At 30.9% G+C, this 13,491-nt stretch overlaps 1 protein-coding gene across 1 annotated transcript in view; it reads left to right on the top strand.

Annotated features, from left to right (window-relative positions):
- Positions 1–13,491, top strand: part of LOC126734654 (uncharacterized) — a 112,404-nt gene that overhangs the window by 5,509 nt on the left and 93,404 nt on the right. The window lies entirely within an intron of this gene.

The following is a 13,491-nucleotide window of genomic DNA, read 5'->3' as shown; positions in this document are numbered from 1 at the left end:
TTAAATACCTTGTATTTTAAGACGTTTTGGACCCTACTATATGAAAAATTGTAATTTTATTGTGGTAATTAAAATCATAAAATACACACCTTACACTTCTCTTTGGCATATAATTCTTCTATCTACAAGTCTACTGGAAAGAAAACAGCAGAAGTTGTATCCAAAGATAAACTTTATCTATATTTGGATGTTACTACCGGGAAACCCGACAAAGATCAAACCCTTGTGAAGTACTGCGACCATTTATAAGACTGTTTGTAAATATTCCATAAACATGTGCAAGATAAACGTCAGCTGGAATATAATAGAATGAAATCAAGTTGTAAGATATAGCCCAATTTTATTGATTTTAATAATGAGGATAAAGATTGGATTTATAATATAAAGTAGCCGAAGGGCAAGTTGCCAAAGCTTCAGAAAAATAGGAAGATCTATTTTAATGGGTCACCAGAATCAATGATGTGATAACAAGGAACATAATGATTGTAAAAATCGTCCGGCTATAGTCGGATTACCGAACAGATGGAGTAAATAATGTGTGCGAAATATAGACCTGCCCATCGATGCAACCTTGGCAGATTTAGACGAGGAGAATTATGCCTACTTATTCTAAATTATTTTACCGTACAGCTTTGCTTTGTAAGCACCTTTTTTTAAAATATAATACGGTCGCCTGTAAAATGGGTCCAAACTGATTTTGAGGTTGTGCCAGGTAATGATATAATAATCCCTTTTAAGTATTTTGTTATGCAAAGTTATGTTAATATATTGGGGTTTATCGAAAAGGGATAGGTAATCCTTTTAAGTAATCGTGCCAGGTCAAACATTTTTTTTGACAACAAAACAAAGTTTTGCCTATAATAGTAAGGACCAATAAAAATTGTCATATGCTAAAAAAATAATAATATGCTAAATTTTATTTTTTAATCAAGCAGGGCTAGATGCCAAACGGTCAAATTTTAACCACAACATTTTTTGTCATTTTCATGTATAAATTCGCTCATCCTGGGACACTCTGTTTATGAAAAATATTTATGACCTGCTGCTTCTGCTGTAAACTGGACTTTTTGCACTTTGTTGTATGCTGGACGCTCGTTATCACATGTTTTATATATGTTCATAATCACTTCCTTTTCAGCAATGGTCAAATGTTTTCGTACTCGTTTCTTGGGGGGTGACAATGGGGGTGTACGTGGCGCGTCAGCCATTATTTGTTAATTATCAAATTAACAAAAAAATAAACACAATCTCAACTTTTCAATATTGCGAAGATTCAAATATTCGAACAGCAGAAAATTCAACCAAAACGATCTAAAGCCGCTCGACTAATAAAATTAAATAAAACCCCAAGTCATGAACCCTATCGAGGCTCTATACCCACACCTCCGGCGCAGAACAATCACGTGACCACTCCATTTGTTCGGTAACCTAAGTATAGTACCTTATCATGACTCAGGGAAGTCCAACTTTGATCTTGTAGTTAATTAATCGACACGATCAAACTTGGGGAGAAGTGCTTTAATATGAAAATTATATTTCTTTTTATAGGTCTTGCATTGTTTTGTTTTTCTGATTTGTTAGTAAAAATATTTAACGTTTTTATTACGTTAAGTTTTATAATTTTACTGTATTACTTATTATCTATTGTAATTTTTAGTTTTTCATCTTGTGTTTTTGTTTAAGAGCCCTATTTGGTTAATTTGGTCTACTATAATTTATTTTATTACAAATCATTGTGATATGAAGATTTCAAATTCTATGTACTTACTTGGTTTGCCTATGAGTATTCTTTTAAAATGACTGGTAAAAATAATAAAACAACATGTATATTTTTGGAGGCAGTAGTTTTTAAGAACTCTCATAAATAAAAGAAAATTTGGAGGAACTGTATGTAATCTATAAAGTATTGGACTAAAACATAAAATGTAACATAAAATCTATTCTTTGTGATATAATTTTTACGACTATGCTGGTCTTATTGTTAATAGTTATAGTTTAATATTTCTCCTTGTAATACCTTTTATACCGACAAATTAATGCAACATTTTAATCTTGTCAGTTCATTATATTCTTATAGTTTTCACAACTGATATTCGCACCGTGTCCCCTCGTAGTCGCCTTTGCCCAACCAATAATTTAAGATCATTCTGTGAGATTGCAAATAATTCAATTTCGCTCCAAGAGCTTTTCAGCTCATCTCTTAATGTCATCTTATAAGAAATATATTCTAGAGTTACACTTTCGGCACTAAATATTCACGAACGAAAACGCTTCCTTTTATCAAATTCGTTCTAGAAAATTTACTTCGGGGTTTGTTAAAGAGCCCTTAACGGACCGCTTTCTAATTTAAAAAACGTGTAAAACGAGCATTGGCGCGGAAGATTCAATTATTTTTTATTTGCAATTTATTAAAAGAATTGAAAGAATGGAAAATAGATTTGCTATCATTAGTTTACTTTTTCAGCATTATTAAAACAAAATCCGTTTGAAATTAGTAAATTTAATCAATAAAATAATGAACCTGCTAATGATACGTTATTATACAAGAAATTATTATACAGAAAAAATGTAAAATAACTTTTTAAAGAGATCAATCTGACAAACCCTCGTGCAAAGTTTCAAAAAAGTTTAATAAGCGAATCTTGAATTATTCAATTAAATGTAATTACAAAATTACCAAATTTTTGGTTCAGGTAAAACCAAACGGGCACCAGTAAAATAAATATTGTCACTGACGTGAGGAAAAGTGTCAATAAATCAGTGACAGTCGATATTTGAAAAGAAGTATGAATTATTCAATCGACAAAAAAATAGCCATAATTAAGTGGCATTATGCGGGAAACAGATAAAAAAATAATGTTAACGTGTTTTACTTTGAATGTATGGTTGTGAGCTTGATAAAACGAAAAAAAAAAAACATTTATTATAGTCGACTGTACGTCAGATTTGACAAAGCTTTATCCATCCAGCAAACAATTTGGCTTATTATTAAGCTAAATTGTTTGCAGATGGCTGGTGGCTGGTTTTACCTGAACCGAAAATTTGGTAATTTTGCAATTACATTTAATTGAATAATTCAAGATTCGCTTATTAAAATTTTTTGAAACTTTGCACGAGGGTTTGCCAGATTGGTCTCTTCAAAAAGTTATCTTACCTTTTTTCTGTAAAATGTACAGGGAAGCCAATAATTGACCCCCTTAAAAATTACATTTCCTATGTTCCGCTCGGCGACTCACCACCCGGTATGGTTTGCACTTTGACTAAGAATAAATAATATAAATGGCTATATAAATACTTATGGTATTGTTCAATGACTTTTATTGCTGCCTACAACTCTCGCCTGCTCACACATTAGTTTATGTTTAGTTAAGGTAGTGTTTTACTGGAATAAGTTATCACTCTTTTGCTTAATCTTCAAATTTTTGGGAAAGAACAGTTACAAATTTAAAACTGAATTTTGAATTAGATACATTGAAATTATGCGCAATCTTAAAATATTGAAAGGCTATAATTAGCATCGCTAGTCTATAAAAAAGAAGTAGAGAAGATAAAAATAGCAAAAAAGCACTTTATACTATAAAAAGTTGTCATTTATTTTGACAGGCACAAAGAATAGTACTTTAGAAAGATGATAAGTTCCCTAGAAAAATATTCAAAATTAAATGAATATAGATGTATATTAGAGAAAAGGGCAATAATAACGCAAGGCCGCTCGATCGCATTCTTATTCTACCAGCAGAAGGACTCTTTACCAGTAAAGTCGTCAAAAAATATATTCATTAATAATAAATTATGCTTTAGATCTAAACAATATTACCGTTAATGAACTCTTTATGCGTTGTTTTACCGTACCTAATTAGAGTAAAGATACCTATCTAATAAAAAGGTTTTTATAAAAAGTAAAAATTTTATAATTAATATAGATTTCCTAATAATTAAGATTAAAATACAAATTTTTAACATTTTGAAATGCCATTTTTCTACAACAGAAAAAAAAACAAAAATCAGTCCTGTTTTTAAAATGATGGATAAAACCCGAGATTTTTTTTGTAGCCTATTAATAGATAAGAATTTTCAAAAAAATTAAACCTAGCTTAAAAATATAAAGATTCTTGTATTTTACACACACTTCACATTCAAGTTTCTATTTAGGCTTATTTCTAAAATCCTATATTCTACGTTTATGATGACGGTTCTCCTTTGATGATGCTATGAAAGTATCAGTATATATTTGTGATAAGGTTAATTTTTCAAACCTTTTTTAAACACAAAACCGTTTGACAAAATTCCATTCGCGTATCACACTTTTGCTTGCAATGATGCGATTCCAAATTTTTTAGAAGCGGTTTTAGGAATATAAATATAAATATTTTTTTTATTTAAAGATGTGACTTTTGCTCCTAAAATGCTTTTCTTTGCCTTTTTTATATGATTCGTTACAGCCTACTAACTTGCTGATAAATTATGTTACATTTTGTTCACTGTGAACTTCTGTAAAGGTTTTGCATGGAATCGCAAAATCTTTACAAATTTTCTGCAACATGTATAATATCACAAGACAGTTTTACAACTAACCAAAACTTTATTTTACTATCGACACGTGTTTCGCAAACGAATTTAGCATCTTCGGGAGAAGATTAAAACTGAGTTTTTATGTCTCATGATTGACTGTCACACCTAAGGTTCCAACCATAGGACTAATATGTATAAAACATGTTTGCTAAGAGATCTCTCTCTGTATGAAATGAAAGAGATTTCTCTCTTTTATTTCTTTTTATTTCTCCGATCTTGCTCCTTAATAAGCATCTTTAATCTTACCTCCATAAACTTATTGGTCTCACTGACAAAACAATTTAATAAAAAACTCTAGTTTAACAAGCTAAGTATTTATATGGTGTAGCTATTTCATTCATTATTCTTATTCAAACTATACGGAAAATATACATGAAATAAAATCACATTATGCTACGTTTATTTACAGTAAAAAATTGTATTTTAAACATGCAGTTTAAGAACCTTGGAATTCTGTTATTAGTGAAAATCTCATTATAGCTAATAAAAAATACTTTGCTTAAAGAACACTTACAAGTAATTGTTTATGTTCTTACTATTTACGCCAGGTAAATCAAATATCACTGGCTAAAGACCACTCAGAAATCTTTTTATGTATCTTAGAATATATTATAGGAATTGTAATATATTTGAAATGTAGTTTTAATAGGAAATAATAATTTTATGAATAATTTAAAAATACTTTTTAAATTTACTCTCTTAAAGTCTTTTTAGTAATATTGTTATAAAAATGTAAACTACTATTTTGCTATTATTTTAAACTTTAAGTTGGTTAGTAAAGTCTACTTAGGATTCTACTCACATTTAGTTTAATACTTTTACCTGTAGGATCTCGTTTTTAGTAGTTTAGATTCGCTTTCTGTACTTGCTTACTTTGACTGTCAGTTTTCTTAATATGATTGTTCTCCATGAGCAAAAACTATTTAGAAACTTCTAAGCATTTCCAAATAATTCTATGGGTCCATAAGAGATCGGGTTTCATGACATTTTCATCAGTTTTGTTGTCTATATTTAAAACTATTTTATTCAAAACTATTTAATTAACGACAATTAAGTGAGCCAGGTGAAAGTTGTAATCTGACATTATCAATAAAAAGAGTTTATTTCTGAAGTAAAAATGTATTCCGATTAGCGCAAGTTGGAGACAGGAGTGTATTTCTGAGTCACGCTACAACTAATAATAATAAATAAATGACAATAATTTTTTTTCAGAAAAAGTATATTTGAAGGAATATAAAAAACGTATGGCAGGAAAGGAGCTCGCATTGCAATATAATGATTCTTATTTTACCTTGTTCTTTCAATAATTTATTTACTAAGAAAAATATTACCTTGAGCTCAAGAAAAGTATTACATATTTTATGTTCGGGCTTTCTAGCTCGAAAAGAGAACTTTTTTAAAGCTCAGGACATTTCTTTTGTTTTTGCTGCGAAAATACTGAACTTTTTTTATTAAGTCTCAAGATACATTTTTGAAACTCGATTTACTTTATTTTGCACCAACAAGAAACATACCTACTCAAAATCTAAATATAAATCTGCTCGAAATTCTGATACCAACTTAACCGTAATACCCTTTAATTTCCGTTCTTCACGGATTATTTCATTAATCGTTATTAGATTTGTCCCCCAATCCACAAGACAAATTACGAAATCGCTCGTTTCTCAGATTGCGCGATTAGATGTGTTTTCTTTCCTTTGGGATTCACAACTAAATTTTGGGTTTTCATGTTCAGGTTAAATCTGTCACATGATTCTAAAACAAATTCCTTTTTTATATTAATCGCTCTAATATTTGACACAGTGACTTAAAATTTTAACGTCGTTATTCAAATTTTAATAAATTTAAACTAAATTAATAAGTTCCAATTAAAAAAATTGTCTTAAAAATTTACTGGCAAGGAGATGCATATATAGTACCTCTAAATGGTTTTAAAGGAACTTGCCACAGACGTTCAAGAATGCAGAAATTGTATGAGAATGTGTCATCCTTCCTTTGATGTCCTTTTGAAAAAAGTATCGCCGGCCATACAGAGGTTTGACACCACAATGTGAATTGTTTTACCTGCCATGCCAGAACAAAATTAAAAATTACGTTGTTATATTGGAAATATAAGCGAAGCTTGCGACGAAAATTCTGTGTTTCCCAGCATGCAATATCTATCTATTCATTCCAGAGATATACGATGCGTTAGAGGTTACTAGATTCTGAGGTCCGTAAAATACTAAATCAAAACTTCTGCATCTACCAATATCTATCGCAATTTGCTAATTTATAGTTTGATCTGTAACGATTCGGTCTGGTATTTAGTTATAAGAACATTTGTTCCCTTAAGTAAGTAAAATATGGGTGGTTTCTTCTATCAATCGATGTTACAAACTCGACTCAGCAGCGGCATATGGATTTTCATAAGACCACCGATGCCAGTTATGGGTGTTTACATAATTCCAGTCTACTTTCGAGATCATTGCGTTGCAGGTGTTGTACCCGTTGTACATGAAATAGATAGATGCAAGCCTTGCTTATATAATATCCTCCATACCTTTTACATAAGGTATCAACCCCTCTTCTCATTGAAGATTTTAAGATAAGTCGCACCTACGCCAACCACCGCGTTTAGGGGTTGGCAAAAAAAGTTTTCCCTTCAGGTCCGAGCTTTTTTTGTAAATGACTTGTTTTTAGTTCGTTTTCAATAGCCACCCTGTATACATTAATAAGAGCTAGCAAGGATAGTTAAATGATAATGTGCGAATTATTTCTGCGGAATAGAAAAATTGGGAGTAGGGAGGTAAAAAAAGTCTTCTGTGATTAATATGTATGTATTTTTATCTATATATTTTTTATATTTGTGTTTCACAGCATGCTATAGGGATACTGACAATATAATAATACATTTTCTTATTTTGAAAGAGCGAAGAATGACATCTTGTAAATGGCAAGTCCATCTGCTCTAAGTGTTATTTTTAAATATTAATATTATGAATATGGTGTGCTAGCATTTGTAGAGTGTTCGACAAACCGGAGGCAAATCGTATTTTATTTTTATACATGCTAGTAGTAGAGTCTAGGTACAAATCAAACAAAAGCAAAAACAAACGACCTCTCGTTTTTAGAAAATGGACTAGGCAAAAAGAGATACTAAACTATCGCTTTTATGCGGAACATCCCTTGACATATGGTGGTCAAGCTACTCTTGACGAACAGTCTGAACTAACAGAGTTTCGCTCAATGCGTTGCAAAGCAAGTGTTGTATACATGATTGTTAAGGAATATTTCCAAAATGAGCCGACAATAATAAGGAATTTCTGATCACAAAACTTTTTAAACTTTGATGTAACAAACTTCGTTGATGATCCCGATGCTGTGAATGTGGTGAAGAAAAAAGGAAGAAAATACGCCTACAGGACAGTGGACGCCATTAAAAGCAGCACAAAAGTTGTTGTATGTTACCAATATAGAAAACTTGATGAAGCCAATCTTGCTAGACATAGACTTGCGATAGGACCAGAGCTTCTTAGACGTCATCGAGTTACGTGACTTATCATGAACACTGAACACTAAAAAAATTAATTACTGCGCCTTTTGTTTACTAATAAGTCGAGATTTATCGGTGTCCGGATGGTCGTATAAAGGTATGCCGAAGACAATAAGAACCTGTTGAAAAATGTATGTTTAGTCCTAGGACAGGCTTCTAAGGGAATTGACTTATGATTTGTACTGAAATTGCTCTAGAGGCATGCATAGAGTTTTACGTAATTCCAAGACGCCCTTTAACTGCTGCCAGGTACAGTCAACAAAATGTACAGTCAACAAAATTGAAAATGTCCCTCGCTCCGTGGCTCTTTACCCATTTACACGTAATTTAAGCACAATTTGGCTACACTGTATGAATGAAGAAAGTATAGCGGTATTTTTCGGAAATAAGTAACGGGGGCTGATGCGGAGGCAGCTTATGCGATGGATCCCATTATAACATTGTGTGTTAGGTTACCATTGTAAATTTTAAGATCTATTTTTAAGGAGGGTTTTTTATATTAATTGGTGGCACGGGGATGCAGGTAAAATGTATAAGGTGTGGTAATTATAAATAAATTTAATGGTAAGTAGTATTGTACTGTCTTTTGTGTTTATAAGTGCCTCGAGTCTATTTACGTGTTTAATTTTTTTTATTTTTTAAAGTGTTTTTTGTAATATTTTTTCATAATGCGAAGATTGCCTGGACAGAGGGACAGTACCATGGAAATTCGTACTAGAATTATTGTTATGCATAAGATGGGTGCTACCTTACGAGAAATAGCAATGGCTACGGATCTTTCAGTAAGTTTTTTTTGTATGCATTTCGTTTAAATTTGTTGTTAGGTAAAATCTATTTAAACTAAACTATGAAATTCGTCAAAAATCTTCAAAAATTCTCTTTAACTTTCATTTAAAAAAAAAAGGTTTGTTTTTATACGGAACCAACTTTTTTTGATATCCCGAAATAAGCTAATAAATTTAATAGATCAAAAACGAAAATTATTATCTCATCGTCCCGGGAATCTATTCAAATAGGAGTGATTTCGAGGGTAATTTATAATTTTTTCATTAAATTTTTTATTTAGAAAAATAGCTGAAAATTACATATTTTAAGTTTAATTTATCGATAGATATCTAAAAAAGTTATAAAATTTACCTATATTTTTTAACAAAAAAAAATATACATGTTATTGGGTCTATCAAAATAAAAAATGTTTTTGTTTTATTTTTAAAGTAAAATCATTTTACATATGATTGATTGTTTTTTTTGAGGTAGTATTTTTTAAATCCAAGCAACCCTTATACAGGGTGAGTTTTTTAAAGTGTTGCTACGCGATATCTTGAAAGCATTTAAGTTTTTTCTAAATATTTAAAAAACGAAGGTAAAGTTTATTTTAGATAATAAATGAATTTAATGCAGTACCATATCCTAAAAAAAGTATTAATGGGTTTAAAGGTTTCTCAAAAACGGTACTCGAGTGTAGTATAGATTGGCGATATTTTGAATTTTAAATTTAATATCTGACTCACTACTGCACCAGTTGAGGGTTAAGGGGAGTGGCCCTATTAAAAAATGTTTAATAAAAAAATATTTAGTCCAAAACGCACCATGAGCCAATCCACTACCTATTTACGGCATTATTTGTATCCATCTAGTATATTTTTATATCTGTATTATTATTGTATTTATTAATATACCTGTGAGTGGGTTTTTTATGCCAAATTTAAGCTTTACCTCGTTAATTATATTTATTCGATTTAGTAATATGATACATTATGTATATGCATTTTACGATATTAGACTGAGCATTGACCTAAGTGAGCTTTGACATAGGTAATTTACGAAAAAGAAGAGAAGAATTCTATCGCCTGCTTTTATTATAATTTAAAATATTTTGTCTCTTCGCGCCGGTTGTTATTTTTAAATATGAAGGTTTTATAAAACTCATAGCAAACATTTTAATCTAAAATATTTTCACTTTGAAAACTTTGTCAATATTTTCGCTTTATTTGCTTTTCACCATAATATATTAAAAAAAGTTGTCATAGAAATATATTTTGACGTAACGCTCTGAATGTTTTAAAAAAACACCAAGAAATAATATAAAATTTTATTATTGTTAAGAGACGCTGTTATTGCTTTTTTAGTACCTACTTTATTAACTTATTCTTAATAATAAAATATTTACTGCTATTTTGTATCTATACCTATACATATAAGCCACCTCTTTGCTAAACTGTTGTCACTAACCTAATAGTATAATAGATATATCTATTTAATTAATTAATACTAATTACTGCATTTGCTTTTAAACAGGTCAAACAAGTTAGACGCTGGATCCAACGTCAAGAGGCAGAAGGGCATGTAGAAACCAGACAACATCCTGGAAGGCAACCTGTATCGACCGAAAATATGAGAAGAGCTATTGTTACCCAAGTAAGAAATAACCCTTTCACAAATAGCCGGGTGGTCAAAGAAACCATGAACTTGGATGTTAGTATGCAAACAATTAGGAATACTCTTCGTTCAGCTGGAATAAATTGTAGCCGACGACCAGCCAAAAAAGCCAAATTAACGGTCGACAACGCAGAGCGAAGGCTTAGGTTTGCTCAAGAAAATATTGACCGAGACTGGTCAAATGTGGTATTTACCGACGAAAAAACGTTTTCTTCAGACATAAGGTCCCATCAATTAGTGTGGAGACCTACAAGTACCAGATATGATTCCCATTATGTCCAAGAAATTGAAAAAAGCGGTTATGTGGTAAGCGTCATTATGGGGTTGGATGACCCAAAATGGACCCGGAATGCTGGTAACCACGCCACCCCGAATGAATTCCGCGGACTACGTGGACATTTTGGAAAATTCTTTTCTGCCTTCATACAGAATATTATATCCTGACGGCTGGACCAATATCCTTTATGCACGATAATTGTCCAATTCATACCTCCCGTATGGCGAGAACATAGTTTGAGGAACATCCGGAATTTAATTTAATTCCATGGTCATCCAGAAGCCCCGACTTAAACCCCATCGAAAATTTGTGGGCTGAAATGGTGAATTCTTGGGATACTTTTAATCAAGGCCAAATTAGATCGAAGGAAACGTTACTAGCCCACGCTCAAAGAGTTTGGGAATCTTTCAGAGGGAGGCCCGATTTTAGTAATTACGCGGGATCAATTCGTAAAAGGCTGCAACAATGCATTGACGCAAATGGTTTTTATACCAAATATTAATTAAGAAACCATACCAATACCAAATGCACCCTGTGATATTAAATAATTATTGTTTAAAAAAAAAGGTGTAAGTTTCGAAAAAAACACAATACACATAGGCTATTTAAAAGTTTAAATAAAAAAGTATTTTTATTGTAGATTTAAATGGTAATTATACTTACTAAAGCTTGTTAGGAGTAGTGTTGAATGTTATTAATTGTTATTAAGATGTTATACTTAAGGAACTGTAATTTGTCATTAAATAGGAAATAAAATTTTCGCTTTGAAACTGACCTTTGATCCATTACTTATATGTTTTATAAGGTTTAAAAAAAAGTAAACAAAAAAAGATACGGGACTACTACAATTAAAGTTTATTAATTTAAGTTAACTTCGCTTCAATAAAAAAATTATAAAAAATAGTTTTTTATCCAAGAAGAAATGACGAGAGTGCCTTCTTTACAAACGGAAATATTACTTTATTCATCACTTCAGTTAAAAAGTGTGCTTTACTCAGGAGAACCACATAGATTTTTTTCTACCTCTTACCAAAATATAGACATAAACAATTTAAAATATGGATTTGCGGAACAACATTTTGGGTTAATCGAACAAGTGGGGACAATTTTGAACAGTTTTTGTAAAAACAATGTCCACTTAACTTGATAATGAGTAAAAAAAAATTCAATAATGCAAACTAACTTTCTTAATATGCAACTTTTACTATACGAGTATAGGCAATTTTTGGTATATCAACTTCTTTTGACGAGTTCTACACCCTGTATTTTTATATAGGTATACTTATAAATAAAATGTGAGGAAAAAGAAACAAAAATCTTAATTTTTTTCCCATAGTATGGTAGTCCTTAGTACAAGTACTTAGTTTTACTGCGCTGGACAGGGTATTCCAAAATAAGTAGTTTTGGTAGTATCTCAGCTCGTATTACGCTTTTAATGCTAGGAGGCGGTGCTAACCATAGCGCGCTATTTTTTATGAAACCTTTCCTAAGGCATTCCTTAAACACGTTTGAGTTCGCGTTTTTCATTTCCTAGACACAGGATGAAAGAGAAAAAGCTCAACATATACAACATATACCTATCGTTTCTGCTGTAGCACTTAAAGTTTCTATTATTATAATGTTTCCTTTTTTTTATGATTACCTATATTTTGTTTTACACTTACTGGTTGCTGCCAGAATTAAAAAAACTATTATTTTATCATAGAATTACATCTGTTTGTTTACTTATTTTTAAATACACACCATATATTTAAAAATAAAAAAAACAAATAGGTATTTTTTTAAATTATATTATTTTATACAATAACGCACACTTTAAAAGTAAAAAACAATTTAAAATTTGGATTGGTATTTTTATTTAAGTTGCATTTTATTTTTCAAATGTTGGGTGAGTAATATAAAGTAATACTTTGATAAAAAAAAATTCAAAGAAAACATCGATTAGGATTTTTATGTAATGCATAAAAATGTAAAAACGATTTTTTTTCTATTTATTTTGACAACAAGCAGCATTTGACAACAAAAATATAGGTTGTGAAAGATCAAGCAAAAAAATGATAATTTGGAGTTAAGAAATATAGTGTCCCAATGAAAAAATAACTGAAAGTAATTTCTCAAAAGTGATGAACCAAACAGAATTTTGAAGAGCGCATTTAGCCAACGTATAAAACACTATAGCGCATGGTCCTAAAAACTTTACATAAGGAAGAAAAACAAACTGATTGATTTTTTTAATATCAGCTTGCACAGCCACAAAAATATTCGAAACGTCCCATTGCAAAAACCCCATCTACTGAAAAATTAGTTCCGTCACCCCTTCCTATTTATACACGACTAAACTCGATCGATATACACCCTACCGCCCGCCGTACGCTACCCCTTCCAGTCAAAAGCCATGTTGCCAAATTATAAGGCAACGAAGTCCAAGAGCAGATGCGAGGGACATTTTCAACTTTGCCGACTGTACATTAATGAAATTCTACAATTTTTTTTGTTTCTTATGTTAATTCTCTTGAACATAATTTTATTCTGATGCATGATAGCATTAGACTCCACACCGCAAAAATTACTGAAGCCAAAGCCAGCATTAAGTTTAGGTGCGAATCCAATTAAACATGTTCGGGACATGCTTGGTAGAATACGAAAGAACTATGAAATATCAAAAATT

The sequence above is a fragment of the Anthonomus grandis genome, chromosome 3 (genome assembly GCF_022605725.1).
Source record: "Anthonomus grandis grandis chromosome 3, icAntGran1.3, whole genome shotgun sequence".
NCBI classification, from domain to species: domain Eukaryota; kingdom Metazoa; phylum Arthropoda; class Insecta; order Coleoptera; family Curculionidae; genus Anthonomus; species Anthonomus grandis.
The sequence above is the reverse complement of the archived record's forward strand: the minus strand, read 5'-3'. Positions and strand labels throughout refer to the sequence as shown.